Raw genomic sequence first — 23,756 nt, forward strand, 5'->3', positions numbered from 1 at the left:
AATAAGTGCAAAAACCCATTTAAACAGAGGTAGTAAGTCTTCTTCCCTGAAAGTGTGGGTTTGCAATGAGCATGCTTGTTAGGCTATGCACTGGCCAAACACATACACTTGTGGTTGTACACTGGCATCTATGGTCTGTAAATATAGGCCGTTCGAAATGCATGACTAGTGATTGTTAGATAGAGAAAGAAGAGAAGGAACCCCCATCTTTTAGCCCCAAACAGTGGAGTGGTTATGTTACCTGTACAGGAATCTGGAGAACCCATGGGTATTGATCTAGAAAACAGCGGAGGTCTAGTCTGAACTTTTCCTTCCAGTGGGATACACGGTTCCTCACAGTACTGTTCTCTTTTTTATTTTATTCAAACAGTGCAATGGACAGTGCTTCAGTTTCACAAAAAACACCAGAGAACTGCTTGGCTGATGACAAGCCTGTGATGTGGTAGTTGGTGAGCTACACTGGGAAGTTAGAGCAATGACAGTTTAAACCCTCTCTAGGTAAGGAGACTATAGAACCTGGATCTTGCACTTCCTGGGTGAGAGTGTCCTATCCACTTAGTTAATGAAGCTAAAGCATGGGATGGGCCTCCTCCTCCTCAGTTTTATTTCTACATGTACACATGCCCAAAGAATAAAGAGTGGATCCACTCTTTGTGGCAAGGTAAGTGGCTAGAAAACTGGTACTTAGATGGGAAAAGGAAAACAGAAGTTCACCTGTGCCTTACACATCTAGCGTGATCTGGTTTAAACTAGATTAATATGGACTTTGATTATTCTGAGCCACCTTCTTTCCTAGAATGCTTGTCATGCCTCACTCCATCATGTTTGTTTGAGCATCCCTGGAGCACAAATTCAGAATACAAGGTTTTTTTGGTTTATTTTCAAATGCCTTTATTCCCCAATATTTAGCTCATGACACAAATCATACATAGTAAAATATTCTATATTTATTTCAGAGTGTATGGGCTTTTATGCAACTACTGATGAAATGCAAGATTATATTGACTTATTAATAATCAGACCATTCTTACTTTAAGATCCCTGGTTTTCCGTGGTATAGCCATGCTGTCTCTTACCTTATAATTAGATCTGAAGTTCTTCAGGGCCAAAACTGTCTTTTTGTTATATGCAAATACCTATCAAGTGAACTTTGGCCTCTAAGCACTTCTACAAAACATCAAAGTAACTTAACAAAATGGAAACAATAAAATAGCTTCTGATGAATTCCCTCAAGAAACAAGTAAGGGAGGTGCTGGAACAGGTGGATAGGTTCAGAAGCATCTGTAAGCGTGAGGCCTTCATTGACTCAATGCACAAAAAGATACCCCACATAGTGGAAGAGGAACACACAGAGAACGCATTGGAAGACACAGGAGACACAGGTACTTAGGAATGTGGAAGATGGGAGCTTGTCACCTTGGGCAACATACAGCATTCCTTTTCTGAAACCTGTGGCTGCCCAGCTGAAGACCAGTTATGAAGCCCTGGCATTGGATGAGGAGTCTACTCCAGTGGCAGGAGAGGTAAAACCATGCAGCCCTAGGGGTGGATGAATGGAGGCCACTGCTGCCTTGAAGCAGCAGTGACTGGTAGTTGTTGTTGACTCTCCTATGGGGCACAGAGGCATCCATTTGCCCACAACTGAGACATCATGGAAAGGTTGCTTTGACTAGTGTCCCATGCTGCTCATCCATGTGGGCACTGAAGATACTGGCCAGGGTGATCTTGAACAGACTACATGGTGCAAGGGTGAAGGGAACAGGGACTTAGGTGGTGTTCTCATTGATTCTTCCAGTCAATGGTAAAGGCCCTTAAGGTGGCATTTGATAACGGTCCTCAAATATCTGAAAAACAATTATAGAGAGGATGGAGACAGGCTTTTCTCTGTGGCTCTAGGGGACAAAACTAGAAGTAATGGTCTCAAGCTGCAGGGGAGGAGGGGGAAACTTTGTTGGAGTTGAGGAGGAACTTTCTGACTATGATGGTGGTTGAAGCATTGGAACAGACTACCTAGAAAAATTATGGAATCTCCATTCTTGAAAAATGTGAAGAGTAGACTGGACAGACACTTGGCTGGGATGATTCTGCCTTGAGCAGGGGCATGGATTAGATGACCTTGTGAAGTCTCTTCCAGCCCTGCTTTCCTATGATCCTATAGTACTGAATATGGGGAAAACACCAATAAATAAAGCAGGGAGAGAGGAGAGGATAAAGAGTGAGGAGGAGAGAGGGAGTTATCCCTCAGAGATTCACACAAGAGCCACTGAATTATTGTGTTGTGTAAGGACTTATGTTGTACAATGCCAATTAATTAGACTTCAGACACTGATTAATGACACTGATGTTTGTACAGTAGTAGGTTCACCATTTATGGATCATTGAACTATACATTCAGATACGGCATATGTAATAGGATCCACCTCCAGACCCATGGCTGTGATGCCCCTTAGTACTTACTCACTCTCTCCCCAGGGCTACTGCTAGGGAGGACAGTTAATCATGTTTCTCACCTTTCCTCCCCAGGGCTACTGCTTTGCTCTTATCTCCCATGTCTTGATGGAAATTTTATATAAATTTGGAAGGCTGCATTCAGAATACCTGAGTGAATCTGTAGGGGTCTCACTCTATCCTGTTCATCATTGAGCCAGCCCCCACTAGCCCAGTCTTTGCCTCTGAGTCTAAGCAGGACATATCTCCCTTTTACGGACCTCTGGTGGCCCACTCCCACAAAGTCCTGGAGAGTCATTAGGATCCACTCCCCCTCAATACAGGGATGTGAGCCTTCAAATTCAGTAATGCAATACATGTCCACCTGCTGGACATGTTCAGCAGCCTCCCATCTCCCCTACTACTGCCCCTGGTGGCCAACACAGACTAAGAAAACAGAAATTTAGCTTTTTGCTGGTATCTCTCTAGTACTGCAGAGCTCTTCAGTTGATCCTAGCATGGACCAAACTGACCCTCTCCTGTCCTGGAGCTGGATTTATGCATCTTAGGCCCACTTCTTCTTCCCATAAAAAATAAACAAACAAGGGCCGAGGCCTTTATTGGGATAAGAGCCCCTATTACAGTATATCCTTTATAAATAAGGTCATGTATGTCTTTATTTGCTACATGCTATCTAAATTCTTGACCCTATATATGTATATAATTTCACATGCAACAAATGCTTGATTAACCTCAGAGCACGTATATAGTATTCCATTGCTAGTTGCAGAAATTTCCTGTTTGTAGGATTTCAACTGTTTACCATTTGGGAAAGAAATTAAAGCAAGACTTAACCTCTAAGTATTCACATAATTTGGCATCACTAATCTGGAACTGCCTGTAAAACCTTGTTACAGAGAACCTTGAGGTACTTCATTACTTTCCATCACTAATAAATATCATTTGTAGTGCCAGTGGCAGAGTTCCTAGATCTTGTAAAATGGTTAAGATCATATATACAGAAAGCTAGAGGGCTTAATGCATAGAGGGATTAGTCAGTCTTAAATGAGTCTGATAATCATAGGCTATCCTCTACAATATTGCAGAATGCAAAACAGAACAGAAAACATAATTCAAACAATTTACCATAATTGTAACCCTTAATTGAGGAGAGGCCATGGCCCAGGACTCCAAGATAAATAAATGTTCTTCAATTATTCATTCAACTTCTATACATCACTTCATATCCTTCATGTCCAAAGCCCAGAAAATAATTTTCAAGACAAGGAAGTTGTTCTAAGTTTTTGTGGTTATTAGTAGTATCATGAATATTAAAGACAATGACTTAGTTTCCATTTTTTATTAAACACATGTCCTTTGTGAGCAAAGATAAGTTCATCCAGCAGGGGGAGGGGGAAAGAAGAAAGAAACGAAGTGGGAAAGAAAAAAGGGAGAGAGAAAAGCAAAAGGAAAAAAAAATGGAAAAAGGAAAGAGAAAGGAGAAGCTAGGTTGAGTGGGTACATAGGTGACTTATAAGCCTGATCTTTGCCTTCAACAGTCTGCTGCAGCAGAGACAGGAGAGCGATGAGAACTGGATATGGGAGGTTTTTTTCATTCATGGCCATGTTTCTTCACTTCTTCTGCCACACATGGCTATTCAAAGGCCAGTGCTCCATTCTGGATTGATGACCTCCAGGATGGATGTTCATGAGCGATTTGCTCCCATGACTTTGGGTCGATGTTATAACTCTTTAGGGTGTCCTTGTATTGTATCTTTGGTGCGCCACAAAAATGTACTCCATTTGACAACTTGCTGTAGAAGATTTCCTTTGGCAGGCGAGTGTCAGGCATTCTTGAAAGGTAGCCAGCCCATCTTAACTCTGCCAGTTTCTGTAGAGTGCAAATACTGGGGAGAGCTGATCTTCTGAGCACTTCAGTGTCTGGGATCTTGTCCTCCTGCTTGATCTTTAGTAACTTTCACAGGCAACACAGGTGGAAGTGGTTTATTCTCTTGGCATGATGCTGGTAGATGATCCAGGTTTCACAAGCATATAGGAGGGCTGAGAGAATGATGGCTTTGTAAACCTTCAGTTTCCTCAACATTCTGATGCCTCTGCAGTCCCAGACCGACTTACAGAACCTGCTGAAGGCTGAGCTGGCTTTCACTAGTCTCTCATTGACTTCATCGTTGATGTGGAGAGTAAGGGAAAGTGTGCTGCCTAGATAGACAAACTTGTCAACCATCAACATTTGTTGGCCTTTAACTGAGATGTGCCTGGCACAACATCTCACTTAAAGACCAACCATGCAGGTTGAAACATCAGTTTTATTGAAAACTAGGCACCTGCACCTAGTTTTCAATAAGCACCCTTAATATGTATGATTTTCAGCAGGCCACAGAAATATTTTACTTCAATACACTATGATGGTGCTTCACTCCCATTCTCCTCTATGAGCCACACTCTCCGTTTTGGTTTTTGCCTCCCATGATGCAGTATGCATGCAAGTGTCATTAGGGATCCCTTTTCCTCATCAAGAGATGAGATCATAGTCCAACCATGGAGCCAGCTACAGACAAACTTTGGAAACATCAAGGGCCCAATTGGTAACCGTCATAAAGCACTGTGACAGCAGTCCAGAAATGAAATTTTTCAGAGGCAATTTTTTTCAGCTTTTGATTGTCATAAACTAAAAATTCCCTAAAAAATGCTTTCAATTTTTTGCCAAGCTCTGTTTGGACTACTAGAAGACAAAATAAAATCCAAGGTGCTTATGCGTGGAATAAGTTTTTGGTGTTTTCTCAAATTCCTTCTTCTGTTCACTCTCAATATATACATTTTATAAATATTTAGGTATATTTATAATTTATTCAATTCATAAATTAATTTATGCACACAAATATAATCGTACATACTTGGTACACTTTATATTATGTGAATTTACATGTATATATATTATATGCAATTTTTTCTCATATGTAAGTGTTTTTATATAACACACTGTGATATATTAAAATAACGAATTGATAATATATATAGGGAATATATTATGTATACTTAAAGTGATTTGTAAATGTATTGTATATTTCAATGAGAAGAAAATTGAAAAAGGGTTATGACAGTCAGACCTTTTCCACAAATTGGAATAAAAGAGGACAGATTTTTGTTGCTGATTTCCTTTATCACATTCATTAGAACAACATTTTCTCTTTAAACTTTTAAATATCATGACAGTTTTATTAGCATGTTTATTTCCCAGCATAGAAATCTTTAGTATAGTCTGTTTGGTGATAGAAAGTGGATTAGGGACATTCAGGCAAAACTGAATCAGTATTTAAAGCAATAGATTTGGTCGTTATAATTTTCAGGGAGGGGCAGAAATGTAATTTTTTATATTTTTACTCTTTCAGGATGATCCTTTAGCTTTATTTATTTTTACTTCTAGAGATATCACAAACTTCAAGTTGAATGAAACTGGAAAAGTTTGACACAAATGGCTCATTATGAATGATTGTAGCAGACTCCAAAGAGGACTGCATACTCAGTGAGATGGGTGATCCCTAATGACACTTACAGATACACATAGCTTGAATTCATATTATTTGGTGGTACATTAACATACAATTTAAGTTCTATGTGTATAGCTACATACACACACACACACATCCCCATAGTCTCAGCTATATCATATTTATATTTATGAATATGTACAGAATAACAAAGGCAAGATATGTCTTGTAAAGCATTCCTTTATAAGGTGGAATTTAATATAAAGCTCAAAGAAGCACATATTCTAATTATACTATAAAAGCTTTCAGTTTTGTTTCTCAAGTCATGGTGAGCCCCCTTTGCAACATGCTAAGTGCTCTATATGTGTTTAGCAAAGCTTTTTATAAAACAACTAACTCCACAATTATAATATTTTAAAGATACTGACCTGCATTAGAGTAGATTAGTCCTTCAAGAGGAAGCAGTTAACTCTGTTGAAGAAACCCAATGATTGGCATTTAAACAAATAAGTGTCCCACTAGAACCTTGAATCCCAAAAGAGAGAGCAGAGAGGGCCAAAATCTGGGTGAAGGAGCAGTTGAGGCAGGACACAAGCTGGGAGCTGAACTGTTCTGCTACCAAGAAGTACAGTGCTGGGGCCAGAGCCCAAGAGCCCTTCCTGCACCTGGAAGAGGGCCAAAGAACTTTATTTGTGTAGCAAGCCTGGGGGGGGGGGGGGTCCACCACCCTGGCACTTGGTGCCTCCCACCTGGTCCAACCCACCTTCAGGCTCTTTCCCAGATTCACATCACCTCCAGTCTGTCACCTGCAATGACTTCGATGCTATCTTTTGGGTTTATTGGGGAGCCAGTCTCTGGGGCCAGGAACCTTCATGGTTCCCTCAACAATTGGCTGTACCTTCATGGCTAGGTCCACCTTATACTTGGGGTCTATGCTAACCCCTTAAGTACTTCCCCTTTAAAAGGAGTGCTCCTGCAGGTTTCTAAGGATGTTTCAGCCATCCTAGCCTTAGCTCACTTTTTCTGGCCCCATCCTCAGACTTGGTCCACTGTTAAGAACTCAGCTTCTGGACACTGGCCCTGACTTGGCCCTCCTGGAACTCCAGTTTCACTCCACCAAATTTAGTCCCTCTAGCTTGTGGCTGGCTAGCTCCTGTTGCTAACAGTAGGGAATGCCTCCCAGGAACCTCCACCCATGACCTACTCTTCCTCTGTAGCCACAACCTGGTCCTCTGGTTGAAAAACTCTGGAACCAAACAACAACCTATCTGGTCCTGACTTAAACCCTGCCGAGACTCAAGCTCTGCTTCTCAGGCCAGGGACTCTGTCCTTTGACAGCCAGGGTAAGACTCCCTTTTCATGGTCAGGGACTGGATTTATATGCCCAAGCCCAGACTTCTGACCATATGACCAGACTGCCTGCACCCAGGTGTCATTTGCTGCTAATTACCATTGACAGCTTGTCCTTCTTAGTCCACTTGTGCATATACTACTTGCTGCCATTTCTATCCCCAAGTTCCCTGAACTCCCACACCTTCCCAATAACAGGGCAGGAATTCCCTGTTACAGTTCATTTTGTTACAGGTGTTACTGTTCATTTATTTGGTTGTTGTTCAAAAACTGAGTATTTCTTTGGAGGAATAGCTGAGGAGCTCCTCAGGAAACCAGCCTGTAGAAACCAACAGGCTGAAACACTCGCTTGCATGGCCAGTGTGATAACTTTATAGAATCCAGTCCTACTTCTATGGTCTTAAAGATTGTGTTGATAGAAACATATTAACATATTGATTATGTTATTATAACCTGAAAAAAGACTAGGTAATAAATTTCAGTCTGTTCATCTTCCACTATTAGTAGAAGGAAAATAAGCTTGCTATAGCAAATGCTGTTTGTTGCATTATTGTTCTCACATCGTTTCTGTATTGGTTGCCTTATTGGTCAAGCACCCCTTATGTTAGGATGCCAAAATCTAGGTCTCTGGCTTTTTACATCCAAAAGACATGTGTCAAATAAGAGAAAGAATTAGATTGCAAGATTGCAAGTTGAAATGTAACATGTTTTTAGACTTAAAGAATATTGATTCACTAACAGAAAGCAGGCCATCTGCAAAGCTTTACATGCTCGCTCACGCACACACACACACACACACACACACACACACACACACACACACACACACACCTTAAAGCTATAATGAAATAGAAGTCAAAAGAAAAGCATAGGTAAATTAATATTGCTGATGAAAAAGAACAGTAATATAGGGACATAAAAGGCAGAATTCACTTACCGATTGGCTATGTCTACACACGAGCTTTAATGTGTAGTAGCCTGTTTTATTAGGCATTAAAGCATCATCTAAAACAAATATGCAATTATGCCAATGCTCAGTAAAATAGACTACTGAACATTAAAAGTCACTTTAAAAATGTGCACTTATGGTACAGCGCATTAGGGCAGCCTAATGCACATTTATTTAGAGAGCTCTGAGAGCCTCTTTAATTAAAGCACCCAGATCGCCATGTGTATCAACATCCCCATGCTGAAAAATGGCAGAGGTGGCGCTTTAACTAAAGCTCATTGAACAAGCTTTAGTTAAAGTGTCCCTGCCACCATTTTTCAGTGTGGGGATGCTGGTGTACATGATGCTGATGTCTGCTGGAGCATGGGAGTCTGCTTGGAGTGTGGTAATTACCATGCTCCAGCAGACTCGATTAATAACAGCATGTCAGAGCAGCCTCACTGGATGTGTACAGGCAACAGGAAGTATTAAATTTAATGTGCACCTGTAAGACACACCCTCCGTGTACCTAAAACGTCATTGTTCAGACATGTAAATGACATTTGGGGCACTTCCACAAAGATTCCATTATCCATGCACCATGGACACACGAACATATGTGCATATATTGTGCATATTTAGTAGGCTGTGCTTTGGCTATGAGAACCTACTTAGTGCGCACACACAACGTCACAAAATTGGAGGTGGACAAAATCCCCCAACTAAGGGTGTTAATTGCCAAGGGAGGAGATCTACAAATCCATGTTTTATCCTCAGTATCTGAATGGTTAGGAATCAAAAAGCTAGAGATCAAGATCCTAGGCTTCCCTCATGCAGAGAACACGTACACCTGCTTTTCTCCAGCTCCTCACTAGTGTTTTAACCACCCAACCATAAGTCGGGCATTATTCAGTGCCCTCTCCAACTCCACTTTTGAAGCTGGAGCCACTGGTCAGCCAAGAGAATGAGAGATATATGGCTAGGAGAAAAAAATCAAGATAAAGCATGTTTGTATTGATAAATGGTTGCTACTCTGAAAGGGAGTAGTTACTGATTCTAGACCGGACCATTGCTCCAAAGTGGGCAGCAACTTCTGACTACTCTCTATCCATTTTATCCAAATCTTAAATGCAAGGTGCAGTGGCTCAATGCCAAAAGGTGCACTGAAAATAAGGACCTGGATAATGCCTGACCTGTGATGTGGGATTAGAATATTGTACAGTGAAGTCAGAGAAATACAGGTTCAAATCCCTTAAATGACAGGCCAAAATCCAGGTCTCCACTTTTCTGGACAAATACCTGAATCACTTAGATATCGTGGCTGAAACATGGGAGGGTTCTTCGCCCATGGGGCTTAACATCAGCATACGTGTGCATAGATTCCCAGCCAATGCATAGCTTCCTGGGCAGGCACTGTATGCATACATATGTTTACATGTCTACATCATACAAGTAATAGAATTGCAAACTGTATACAAGTATCCAAAACAACACTTGTATTGAAGTAGTGTCATTTAGGTGCATCGGCACAAAATGGCTCATTACTTATCCATCATATCAGCTATTTTAGTATTCTAACACATTTCTACTTTTGGTTCCCACTCTTCTTCCATTCTGTCTCACCATTCCAAAACCAACTCTGAATGTTTCTAGTAACTATCCACCCCTGCTTCAAAGTGCCTCATAAATTATAATTTATCATTGGCCTTAGATTGACTTGGACTGACTTCCCATTGAACACCTTGAAGAGGGAATTACTTTGTAAATATATGAATTAAACTGAAAAACTTGACTTCACATTGGATGCGACTGTTTTTCCATCCCTCTGCTGTGTTTTGTATGACAGTGATTCTTAACCTTGAACCTTTCAAGGTTGCCATGAGGTGCCATGTAATGTCAGCACCGTTAAGTGTTCAAATCATGATTCACAAGATTAACCCAAATACTTCAGATAGGAATCTCTAACCTTTTGTGGTCTTTCTGCATTCTTTCCAATGGAACAATTGTTTTATTTTTTTCCTTAGACATAAACAAGTGATAACTAAGAACTGGAATCTTCTGAGGAGTCCCTTGAGTCTAACAAAGATTGCCTTAAGTCTAAAATGGTGTGTCATGAGTTTAGAATGGTTAAGACCCACTGGTATATGGTGCCTACTTATATCTCAGTCTGCAAGGTTCTGAGCTTCTCCTGTATGGTATGAACATTAAAAGGTAAACCTGAAGAGGGGGAAAATACACAACTATACCCAGAAAATGGACGTGTTTATGTGGTCATCACCCATTTAAACAAGTGAGCGAAATAGAAGAGGTGATTAATTGGATGATGAAACAGTAGAATTCTAGGACTGTAGCCCAATGGTAGAAGTAATGTTTCCAGTAGCAGCTGCTGCAGAGACTCAGTAATTTAGAGCTGTATCCAGCCACTAATAAATCCCAGGTGCTCACAGTTCAAGTCGAGATCATAAGATGATTGATAGTCCATTTGGTCACTTTTTTGACAGTACCTGTTATAACTCAGTTACGGTAGTCCTGATGTTTCCAGTTGGCCCTTTTTCTAATGGGAGAAAAATAAGCTGTGTATTGATTTCTGGGTATGTATATTGCTACGGATTATGAAATAATGAATTATGTTATTTTGGACTGGATGAGGGTTTTAGAAGGCAGATATGGTTTGATATTAACCATATTCCTCAGGAATGTAGCCTCATTCTTTTATTATATATCAGACAGACCAAGAGAACTGTTGAATTTGGCTTGAGACCCTTAAAGCTAGAAAACTAATAAACATTTATATATTGAAATAGAAAGTCTGCTGGCAGGCTACAGTTGAATTTGATGGAAGAGCTATGAAAGAGAAGGAGAAAAGGACTTTGGGACTCCAAAGTTCAAACCAAAAAAGATGCAAATTCAATGCCTCAGGTTTTGTCAACAAAGAAGCACTTTGTATTCAAAGATCATGGAAGGCATTCACTGATGAGCAGCTGGTCACATACATAAGTTGTAAGGATAATTGGATGCTTTTCATTAAGATTGTTTTCAAGAAAAATGAGTGTTCAAATGACCCAGAAATCTCAAGTCATTCAAAATGCTCAATTTTTTGGGCTTGGATTCAAAATTAATATTTTCATTTTAATAAAAAATTGTTTGCTTTAAATTGTTCAAAAGAAAATATTTTAGTTTTTGTCCTGTTTCCCTTATTCATTAAGAAAAAGATAGTTTATAACAAATTTCAAGTGCACCACATTTTTTTTTTCTTATTGCATTTGAATTCTTCTATGGAAAGGAACTCCTATTTTTTACTAGTCGTAGTAGTCAAGTTTATTTTTCAAAAGTACTATAAGATCATGACCACAACCAGATTAAATGCCTACCAGGTCAAAAAGACAACTTCCATGATTAATGACCATGATCACAGTGCATTTCTCTATTATGTGACAGTGGAAGAAAATGTGCAGTTTTTCTACTAATATCAATCTGCAAACTGCCAGAAATGGAAGTGGTCAAAAGGTAGATGATATTCATTAGGCTGTGCAGTGGATTTACCAGAGTTTCATGATGCAGAGCATATTAGGCAGATGTGTTACTGGCACATTTATTTACAATATTTCTAATAGGGCTATGCAAAGCTTCAGTCCATGATTCCATTTGGAAATATTCAATGATTTGGACATAGATACAACTTTAAAATGTTTTTTCTACATACCTCAAGATACCAGGCAGCTCGTGAAAGCTGAGATGTTGTGGCAGATGGAGCATCCCACAGGAGTGCAGGGGGGCGCTCCCCAGTGCACTCGGCAGCACACCTGGAAGTGGACCAGAAGCCTTTCCGGTCCACTTCTGGGTCCACCGGGGAACATTCTGGGGAACTGGTACCTCCTGAGGTCTTGCAGGGCTGGTGCCTCCTGGGTGTGGGGGGGTACCCAGGGTCCCCCTGTGGCCACTCACCAAGCCAGGGGGTGTGTGGGGGAGGGGGCCTGCACACTCAGTGGTGGACCCAAAAGTGGACTGGAACTACTTCTGGTCCACCGCCGAACACGCAGGGGGCCTCCACATGCTCCTGTGGGATGGCCCATCTGCCCTAGCATCACAGTGATCATGAGCCATGCCTGATACCTTGAGATATGTAGAAAAAAAAAAAACTTTTAAAGCTCTGTCTATGGCTGAATCACCGATCCTCTGAATCAGCAGTGAATCTTCAGATTCAGCCAAATCGACTCAGGGACAGTGATCCGAATGAACAAATTGAATCACTGTCCCCAATTTGGGCTGAAGCCAAATTGAATATGGCCCATTTCACACACAAGAGAAGACTGAGGAGGGATTTGATAGCAGCCTTTAACTACCCAATGGGGGTTCCAAAGAGGATGAAGCTAGACTGGTTTCAGTGGTGGTAAATGACAGAACAAGCAGCAATCTCAAGTTGCAGCAAGGTTGGATATTAGGAAAAACCTCTCTCGCTAGAAGGGTGGTAAAGTACTGGAACAGGTTACCTAGAGAAGTGGTAGACTCTCTATCCCTGGAGGTTTTTAAGGCCAGTCTCAACAAAGCTCTGGCTAGAATGATCTAGTTAGTGATGGTCGTGCTTTGAGCAGGGGGTTGGACTAGATGACCTCCTGTGGTTCCCTTCCAGCCATCATTTTCCATGATTCTATTATTCTATGAAAAAGCTTGTTTTCAAAAAGTCAATCAGAGACTAGGATTCTTTTTTTCTTTGCACTGTTTGCAACTGTATTGCACACATGCAATTGAAAAGATCGCAATAGAGCTCAGCAGTCTGTAGCCTGGCCTCACCCCATTAGCTAAGTCCATGTCATGCTGTGTAACCACGGAGTATGGTATGTATATAATGATTCTCTTTACTGGCAAAAGTCAAGTAAAGCACAAAATATTTGAGCTAGTGCATTTTGTTGCATCCTCTCTTGTGGACCGTCAGGGATGGGATGCATCCCCATAAGATTATTTTCTATCATTTAATTTTTTTTAAATAACATGCTAAAGATACTACTTATATTTGACAAGCATTTACTTTGCTGATTGTTTCATATCAAGATACAAGAGAATGGATCATCTAGCTTTAGCTTCTTTTTATTTTTTAAAGAAACAGCTGGAACTGGTTCCATGACCCGGGGTCCCAGAATTTGATAATTCAAAGTATAATGCAATCTACTACAATATATCTACATGGATTATGAGCTTGAGAGGACCCCTTTTACTGAGTATGCAAGAAAGTTTCACCCTTTTATATCATATTCAAGGAGAATAAATTGCCACTCTTAAGTGTGCAAGCATCTTGTCTTCCTTCTTGCAATATGGTAATGGTCTTCATTTTGAATTCCAGTATGCAACCACCATTTTTTTTAAGGATGAAGACTGCTGGCAGTGTGTCAGCTAATTTTCAGACAGGCAAAAATGTATTTGTTTTAAAGTATGATATAGCAAACCTCAGGATGGATGGAAGCTAATGGCAACAAGCTATTTGCATATCTTTTTAAAGATGTTCTAAAGAAATGTGGTGTTTCATGACATTATTTTATAACCAAATAACTGATAGGGCCCATAGTACTTAAAGCTTTGCAAAAAAATCAGATTGATACATGAGAGGGAGAACATAAATTAATGATGTTCTGCTACTTGACTCATAGCCTGAGTCCACAGCATGCTATAGTTTGGATGATTTCCTGGGATTTAGAATAGGAATTCGGATGTAGTTTAGTTTATCTGTTTCAAACTACTGTTCTAGTATGCACTTTAAGACAGAATTTTATGTAGATTTAGAAGAGTAAGAAATATCTCAATGTGTACCTTGTTCTTTAAATACTTGACATTAAAATGCCCCTACTTGAACTCAATGTTCCCTAAAATTCTAGTACAATTAGATCAATAAAGTTAAACTTTTTCATATGCAAAACTTGAAACCACTGAACTGCAGAGGAAAGAGCTTTAAGTTAATTTAATATAATTCATATTAAAAATGCAATTCCCTTTCACAAGGCTATCGCTAGGATGAATAATAAGCATGAATTTTCCTAAAATTAAGTACTGTATCTCTCGCTTATTTTTCTTTCTTCTTTTTCCTTTATGTTTTAAAACAAATCACATTAGTTCTGGTCAGACAGGTCAACCTACCCCTGGAACTACTGAAAAGTGTCTATGTTAAGTGTATAGTATGAGAGTTTACAGATAATTTCTCGCAGGTCATTATGACAAATTGTTATTTTATCAATGGATAAAAGCTAAGATATGAAGCTCGAAGTGCATTTTTACATGTGATCTGAGGGGGGGGGGGAAGCATTAATTAGAGTGCCTCCTTAATTAAAGTGCCTGCAGCATTGTGTGTATCAACATCCCCATGCTTCAAAAGGCTGGTGGGGCGCTATAAAGAAAGTTCATTTTGAAGTGCAGGGATACAAATACACAAGATGTGGAGGCTGGCTGGAGCAGTGTCATTGAGAGGGTCTCCAGGGATTGCCGTGATACCCCTGGTGGCTCCACGACCATGCAAGTTCTGCCCTGAGGGCACCCTCTTAGCCTTCCTGCCATGTCTTTATTAGAAAAGTAACTCTGAAGGCTGCCTATGGGCCTTTGCTTAGTCTCTATTCACTGAACTTTACTCAAGCTCCCCAATCTGTGGGCCCTTTGCCAGACCTCTCTTCAATATGGTGCCACAGAGGACACCTCAGGCCTTATGAGCCAATTACGTGGCTCCAACTTTCCCTTTAACATGCCCCATGCCTTGTGCATATTACATCTTTGTTATGTTCTCTGTTGGGGCCTTGGCCTCTGCCCCTTTGATAAAGGTAGGCCTTCTAGCCTAGTCCCACTGTGTCAGGTCCAGCTTTGAGGCACTAGCCCACAATTTCCTTATTACCAGGCCCGTGGCCCTTGACTACTGTGCCCCTCTGGCTCCGGGCTCTCCAGCCCGTCACTGCACCCCTCTGGTGCTGGGCTCTCTGGGCCCTTGCAGCTTGCACCCCTCTGGCGCTGGGGCATTATACAATCATGTGCCCCAATGAGGCCTCCTCCTCTCCTATTAGCCTCATCCCAGTCTACCAGATCAAATCATAAGCCCAGAACCTAAGCCCCTAGGCTATAACATATACTAACAATAAAGGCAGCATTCAGCCCCTTTAAAATGGCAAACTCCCACCCTTAGGATATTGTACCCCTTACCCCTAGGTACTTTAGAAGCTCCTAATGTCTTGCTGCATCTAAAGACAGCCAAGCAGGCAGCTCTCTGGTACAGGAGCTCTTTCTCCTGGCAGTGGCCAGAAAGAATGAGCTCAGCCAGCCCCTGGCCCTGGGCTTATGTGATCCCTAGATTCTGACTCCTTCCAGTCATCTGACCACCTGCAGATGCCAGCTAATTACCTTGTTAGCCTGTTGCTTGGGCAACCTGTAGCTGTGGAGCTCTGCATAGATTTCCAGACTCCTTTGCTAGGCTGTTTCTGCCCTTAAAGGTGCAGGCATGCTTTAGTGGTCTGCGACACACTAATTAGTATGCTCCAGAAGATTTGATTAATTGAGTAATTACAGCATGTTGGAGCAGCCTCCCTCCATGTGTACAGGCATCCATGGGTTCTAGGACAATCAGGGGAATTCTTGTAAAGCTAAATAATATCACTTGACCATGGTGTGTTAGTAAAAGTTTAGCAAGCAGCACTATTGCAAAGGTGAATAAGAGAGGGCAACACCTCTAGAGGCATGGGGGTGGGGGAGAAATGTGAGGACAGCAACCATGGATGGTACAGGTGAGTTCTGCTGAGCAGTACAGAAGGAGTCAGGCCTTACTCCTTCCAGCTACATTTGGGTCAATTTACATAACTGCCCACCCCTCTGGAAGGATTATGGAGGAGCAGTCACTATGCTACTCAAAGAACAAAAGCAAAAATGCCTTTAGTTTGCATGCAGGGAGCATGACTGAGGTTGAAATCTTTTTCAGTCTTTCCCTCCTGTACACATCACCTACTGCTGGTGACAATTTACTTCTTGCTGTGAACACAGACATCTTCTCACTGAACTCGAAGAGAATTTGGCCACTGACCAGAAATCGATTTATATATAATGTTTAAATGCTTACAGTGCTTCAAAGCATTTTGTGACATAATACAGATGGTGTAGTGATCATATAGAAAAGCATGCCAGTCAGAAAGCATTTGCCAACAGCATGCAAAGTTTAGAACATTCAAACCTGTTCTAATGAGATAGAACAAAAGTTATTACACTGACTTTCTGGGAAGGAAGATTTTTAATTTGCTAACAAATAAATACAATTTCTGAAGTGTCAGAATTGGCTTTTGTAATTAAATGGAACTAAATAAACACATTCCTACTTTAAAAAAATAAAAATTAAAAAAAATTCAAACTAACATTCCCTTGAGAATGCAAGCTGTTGGGTCAAATTCCTGTTCAGACTCAGACAAACAGTGGAGTACAGGTTTGGGCCCATCATCTCCTTGGTAGGTATTCTATCCAGAGATCCTGCCATCATTCTGTGGTGGGTCAGCCTCAAGCTCTCTTGTGGGAGCTGTTCCACTTTATGTGGAATGTTTAAATATTAATTGAGCCAGAGATAAAAATGTCTGCCCAGCCTGCTTATTAGACATTCTGCTTTCTTCTCCAGTGAATAGTCATTTATTTAGACAATTAGAACAATGCCAACAGATATTATCCCAGAACATCTGATAGATTGATGGCTAGGGCACTTTTTGGAGAACTTTTAGCTGTAGGGTCAAATCCCCTCAGGTAAAAGCAGTACCTGGAGAAGCAGATGCTACTTTTTTACTTTGTCTCCTTTACTTTTATTACATACTGGATAGAATATTTCCTTTGGCTCTTTTGTGATATTGGGGGGCTGCGGAGGACGAGTTCGTAAGAAAAAAATGTATCTCTTGGAATGAAATGAAATAATTTTTAAGTATTTTTTTGTTTTGTTTTTATGTCGGATTAGAAGGGGAAGGAGAGGAAAGCACAAAACATAACTTATTTGTACAGCTCGTGGTTTAGACTATTTCTAGTGCTATCACAGACTTCTTCTGTGACTCTGATGAGCCATTTAACATTTTTAGGTCTTGGGCTATGTATAACAAACTATATGGAAAGGTGGTATAAAGGATTTACTGAATATCAGCTGCTCTTCAGTACATAGTCCACACTTCATGAGCTTTCACTTACCATGGGATATGACCAGATACACAAAAGAGTTACTAAGGGACTGCCTATATGAGGTAAACTTTCCCCTTTTAACTCAGACAGAAGGTAAACCAGGGTGGCACTTTAAGCTGGAAACAGATGTCATCTTTGTGCCACCATGAAAAATGTTATGGTGGCACAAAGCCTAAGTGAACAGATGTCCAGGCCCCTTGTTATGCCACAAATTTCCAAAATTACGGCAGTGATAAGAGAAAGTATAAATGTATGCTGTTTTGTGGCTCGTATTAGTTTTCTTTTACATTGGAGAGCACAGGCAGCCCAGAGCTACTAACACTCTCCAGCCACCCCAGGAAGATGCTCCTGGGGCTTCATGGAACTGATCCTATGCAATATAGAAATTCCCAGGATTGGGCACTTTTGGGGCTTCAGAGACTTCCCTAGTTCCCCATTTGTAGACATGTGCCTTGGGAATACCTGGCAGTGGATTCCTAAGGTGTGTGTATTGTACTCCTATGCTCTGACTCAGGGTGCACATCTGCAAATGGAGCAACCTCCAGTTCCCCATTAATATACGTGGGCTCCACGATTCCCTGGGCATGCGCATCACACTGCTGAATGCTGACTCAGGATGTGCCTCTGCAAACAGGAGCAACCCCAGATGCCCTACTTTCAGAGGCATGCCCAGTGATTCCCTCGCAGGGTAACTAGGGTTCCCCCATTTGCAGAAATATGCACTGAATTGTCCTGCAGGATGAGACCTCTGCCACTCCTGAGAGTGGTTAAAGTCCAACCCTGCAAGACAACAGGTGATGTCTGTGTTACCCAATAAACTGGATCAGCTGTCCTGGGACAGATACTGGCACAACTGATCCATTTCATTTGGAGATGTCAGCTTGTAACCTTAAGAGACTAACTGGTTCAGTCAGGCACAGGATTTCATAGGCCTACTGTGTCGGAAGTACCTTCATAAGGTTCCATCCTACTCTACTTGCTACCTGACCATCACGGCTAACCATTCAGCTTTTAACTCAGAATAGTATCTTTGTCCCTACACAGTTTCTTTGTATGTTGTGACAGGGGGGCCTTCCCAGGGCTAGATCTCAGGTTAGCCTGCCCACCTGCCTAGGGCAGTCTGCCCTGACTCACCTGTCACAACTTGAATATTACTATGATATATATATCTTAAGCAGGAGGCTGCCCGTTCATCACTCCAATGCCAGGCGCTATCCACGGCTCTGTACCTCCCCTACATGGTGGCCCACACCTTTCAGATGGCATCCAGATTATTATTGCTCCCTGGTCTGAGGCTGGAGCAAACTCAGTCCTTTGTTGGCCTCATTCACCTACACTCATTCACACTGCCCCCCTCTCACAGGGACCTCTTGCACTTCGCCATTACTGGGCCATTCTGTACCGCCCTTGCTCCCTTTGTGCAGCCTCCTTGAGTCATCAGGCTTTACTACTCACACTCCAGTACTACCATGCAGCAACTTCAGATACCATGAGTTCATCTATTCTACATGGAGTCACCTTGTGCCAACACAGGGCTGCTTTTGCACCTAACCCCCACACTGGGCAACTAGTTCCCTGCTCTCACATTTGGGTTTGGCCTATATACTGTCCTTCAAGCCACCCTCTGCAGCCTTACTCTGCACCCCACTAGCACAGTCCTTCAGATGCCCCAAATTACACCCTACTCTGCATTGGCCCTCACCACAACACTACCCCCTGTTGGGCCTCTAGGGTCTCACGCCCCTGCTGGGCTCAGGTACCTCTTCATTAGCGTGCCTGGCCCACACAGCTCTCCATACTCTCATTATAACCCACCAGATGGTGGGAGGTGGGATTAAGGTGCCCCTACCCACCTTTCACCTGGGCGGGGCAGGGGGGAGGGGGAACTGGTCTGGTATTTCTTGGGGGCTATCCTGCCACAGACAGTCCCACCAGACACCCCTTCCCTGGCAGGGTGCTGTTTCAGATCATGCCCAGGACCAGGAGTTTCCTGCCATCCCCATAGCTCCTGCTCTTACCTCCAAGATGTTGTGAGCAGCAGCTCAGCCAGGTGATGTTACTCCCTCAACTTCAAGCAGCACACTGCTGCCTCTGCCTAGCTTTCCCAAGTTTGAAAATGGCTGCTTTAATCAAGCACCTGCTAGCTGTCTGCCTACAAGCCTTAAAGTGGCAGGTATCCAAAGGTGCACTGCCACATATGTCAAATAAGGGTAAGCATATTTTCCTATTCCCACAGGCATTGATTTGACATTTAGATTTTCTCAAGAATTATACTATATAAGAGTCAATTAATTTTTTGTAAATATTGATGTCAGAGAAAATTCATCACTGGAATGTTTACAAAAAGCAGTCATAAAAGGAGAATGGACATAGTGAAGCACATTTATTTTCAAGTCTATGTAAAAATCACCAGATACATTGTTTGTTATTCACCAAGTCTAATATTACTACTACCTTTGTAGTGTATTCTACACACTCTATTAATGTAAAAAAAAATTCTATTAAGATTAAATTGGGTCTTATATTGAGACCTCAGACACCTGTTTTGGCTGGCTTACACTACTTTGCACCTATTAGGAAGAATTTGATTAATTGGTAATAGTTTTCACCTATGTTTGTGAACCAAGTAAAAGTTGTATATGTTTTGAATTTGTTTAAATTTTGTTTTATTTTTACTCATGGTATTTCAACTATGAAAATAAATGGGGCACCATGATTTCATTAAAAACTGACCTTAGAGAATTTTGCAAATAATTATGGGCTCCTGGAATAATACAGTTAGAAGGGACTTAAAGGCTAAGTACAGACAGTCAAGAAAGCCCGAGGCTAAATCAATTTAATCTACGCAGCTTTCTCTAAGCTGCATAGATTTGACCATTAATGAACATAATACATGTTCACTCATCAATTGGCCAAATCAAGCAGATTCCTGAACCGGCCAAGGCTAGAAGGCAGGGAACAACTTCACATACCTCCCAACTCTGCTGAGCTGCAAACAGCCCAGCCCTGCCCCTTCACCAGCCCCACACCTGTCAGCTGCTAGGGGATCAGGGCGGGAATGGACTCCTGCTCTGGCCCCCAAGCTGGAGTCTGGATAGTGGGTGTGGGGGGAAAAGCTGCCATGGTGGATGCTTTCCTCCCTGTAGCAAGGTGCTGCCAAGTTTTGAATGCCCCAGACTCACCCCCTTATCAGCTGCCTACCTCCCCCCAGCCTGTGTCTGTACAGTGGGTTGGGGAGCAAAGTCCCTGAGGTGGGCAGGCAGGGGGAAAGTGAAGAGGCAGGGCTGGATGTTTGCAGCCTAGTGGAGCTGAACTATGGGAAACAAAGTCCCCACCTTTGGAGTTCTTCTCTCCATTTGCAATGCAAACCTGGGTTGGGGGCCTGGGACCAGAGTGGGGGTCCATTCCACCTCCCCCATCCACCCCTCTGCAGCTAGGAGGCAGTGGGGGTGGTGAGAGGGTAGGGATCGGACATTCACTGAGGTGGAAAGCCCCCACCTCATGATCTTTTCCCCCACACCAACTGTGCAGACTGTGGCTGGGGGGCTGGAGTGAAGGTATATTTCCCACCATGTGTCCCCCTGCAGTTGACAGCTTGGGGGCTCATGAGGGGATGAGACTGGGATGTTCACAGCCTGGCAGAGCTTCTCTTCAAGAGGGAAAGCCCCCATACTGGGGGCTTCCCCCCAGTGTTCTGTACCCAGATGAGGAGCTGTAGGGAGGGCCATTCTCTACCCACCCATGTACCTCATGGCTGACAGGTGGGGTCAGGGTTGGGCATTCACAACCCAGCAGAGCCACACTGAAGGAAAAAAGCCCCTTCCTTGGGGTCCTTCGCCACAACCCTCTGTGCAGACCCCAGTTGGGAGGGCTAGTGTCAGAAAGGGGTTCCATTCTTCTCCCCTCCACCTGCTGCCCCATGGCTGAGAGGGAGTGGGACATCAAGGGGGTTTGTCTTGGGCATCAGAACTATGCTGCCTGTGGGAAAGGTATCTTCCTTATGGGGTGTAGCTGGGCCTCGGGGGGGGGGGGGTATAACCCCCCACCTGCTCCTGTGCTGTCATTGGTGACAACCAGGGATGGGGCTGCCCAGCTCAGCTGGAGCAGACAAATTGGGCAGTGGCTAGCCTGCCTGACCTATGAATGGGGTGAAGGGTAGGATATTGGGGGCTGCAATGCATCCTGGGATGTAGGGGTACTGAGACCTAACTTGTGTTATGGGGAAATCTGGGATAGAAGTTCAATAGCGCAGTCTAACCAAAATCAGTGATTTCTGATACTATATCCATCCAGATCCATCTCAAACTGGTTTTGGCCATTTTGATACTGGTCTACGTGCACTGACTATCTGTTCTGTCACATGTTTAAACTAGCTTCTGATCATTTATATGTGGTGTATGTGTAATATCTGTCCCTAGCCAATGAAATCATTTAATCTGACTCCTGCACAAGGCAGACTCATCCCCATTTAAACCATTCCAGTCAAATGTTTGCTTAATTTTTGTATCCCTATCAGGCCCTCCCTTTCTTTTAGAAAATAATTCTTTCCACCTCCTTTCCTTCCATGATTCAAGCCAACTGCATTCTATCTTGCTTAAAAATACCATTGATGATGTAATCAATTAAAACAGCACAGTACTGAGATTTGATTTAGTATTAATTTATGTTCAAGGTTCCATCTGAAGACATCTAAATTGGGAGGGGAAAAAAAAGAAAATGCAGTCAAGGATAAATAATTACAGAAGGGTAAATTTAAAATTAAAAGAATATGCATTACCCAGATGACCTTCCTATCAGATTATATAGCAAGCTTAAGGTAGAAGAGAGAATAAATTACTAGATAGCATCTCTTTAAATCAGAGTTCAAATATCTGATTCTTCGTTACTTTGGCATGTATTTAATAAGTATACCAAAATATAGAAAGCAGTGAGCAATTATTTAGTATTTGGAGGTATTAAATCAATAGTTTATTTCTCTACATCCATTTGCAGATTTTTGTACTGCCAAAAAGTCTTTTTCTTCCAAAGCAGAGGAGAATTTAGCACTTATTTTTGCAGTCTGGATGTCTGAGATGATAAGTACAGTACAGTATGCAATGAAAAGAGTGTCTTCCCAGATGCTACAGAAATCTGAAATTGATCTGTTCTTTGGATTGGGAAGGCTTATTTGTAAATTGAATACCATTTGTTTCACCCTCTCCCCCAAAGGTCATGTAACTTCTAATGTGATGAATAAGCCTTCAGTATACAAAACTGATTACTCAGTTTAGCAGGAAACTGAGTTTAATGAGACATTGAATAACAATGTTCAACAGACTGTTCCTGGTTTTCCACTATGTTTTAACAAATGTCCTTCTGATTAAAAAAAATTGCAAAGCCCTCCCGTCTCATTTACAGTGCACATCTCTTAGCCTCCACATTAGACTGTTTTGCACACTTTATACCTGTTCCACTTATGGAAATTTAAAACCTGGGAGATGCCATTGCTTGGTGGTATAGGTGAAGCATATTAAAGCAAAATCTTCAGGATAAATCACAAAGAAGGATTACATACTTAGGTTTTAATTCACAATGTTTTGATTATCTATTAACATTTTAAAGAAAAAACACTATTATTTATAAAAATAAATACTAGCCAAATTTTGATCTCAGGCCACATGCTATTCACTCACTCAGCTAAAATGCCCCGTTTCCATTTAGAAGAAAGTACAACTCCTTACCCTCTTTTTAAAATTTGTTTGCATGGATATAAAAATAGCAAAGATTGGTCCAGCATGCTGAATCAGGTGTGTTTTCTTATCCCTTGTCATGTGGTATTTTTGAAAGGACAATTGTTGCAGTCCATAAAGGAAAACTGCTATATTATGCAGGGGAGATCTTAGTTGCTCTGTTTATCCAAAATATCCATGAAATAGATACAAATAACCAATACAGGTGCATAAGTGAAAGAATGCAAAATAGGAAAAAATAATGGTCAAATTAACCACATGCTATTGGCAGCTAATGATGTGACTAGCTGTCCATTCCACAAGCTCTTACACACATGCTGGATATAACCTTTCTCAGTATGATTAAACTTGGGCTGACCTCTTTTCTCAAAGGATGTTCTGACCTTCTCTATTTGTACTATGCACCTTACCAGTAGGGATGCCTCACAGAAATCTAAGACTAATTGCTTACCTTATATGCTGAGAATGTTTGCCATTTTTTCTTTCCCTGATAATCAATAGTTCTTTGTTCTTATCCTAGTAATGACCTCTTCAAACCACTGAAAGTTTGAAGTTCTCATTCTTATCTAAATGCATTTCCTACAGCAATATTTTTTTACCTTCTCGGTTTAAGATCTGACTTTCAGATCATGGTAATGTGTTAGTATTACA

At 41.7% G+C, this 23,756-nt stretch overlaps 1 long non-coding RNA gene across 1 annotated transcript; it reads right to left on the reverse strand.

The window, feature by feature from the left end:
• Nucleotides 1–887: 887 nt before the first annotated feature.
• On the reverse strand, nucleotides 888–19,491 carry LOC132248325 (uncharacterized). Its single transcript, XR_009459499.1, has 3 exons — nucleotides 19,395–19,491; nucleotides 6,365–6,601; nucleotides 888–1,844 (listed from the first exon to the last, which is right to left on the reverse strand). It is a non-coding gene; the product is annotated as an uncharacterized LOC132248325 (long non-coding RNA).
• Between the last annotated feature and the right edge of the window lie 4,265 nt (nucleotides 19,492–23,756).

This window comes from Alligator mississippiensis, chromosome 2 (genome assembly GCF_030867095.1).
Source record: "Alligator mississippiensis isolate rAllMis1 chromosome 2, rAllMis1, whole genome shotgun sequence".
Lineage (NCBI taxonomy): Eukaryota > Metazoa > Chordata > Crocodylia > Alligatoridae > Alligator > Alligator mississippiensis.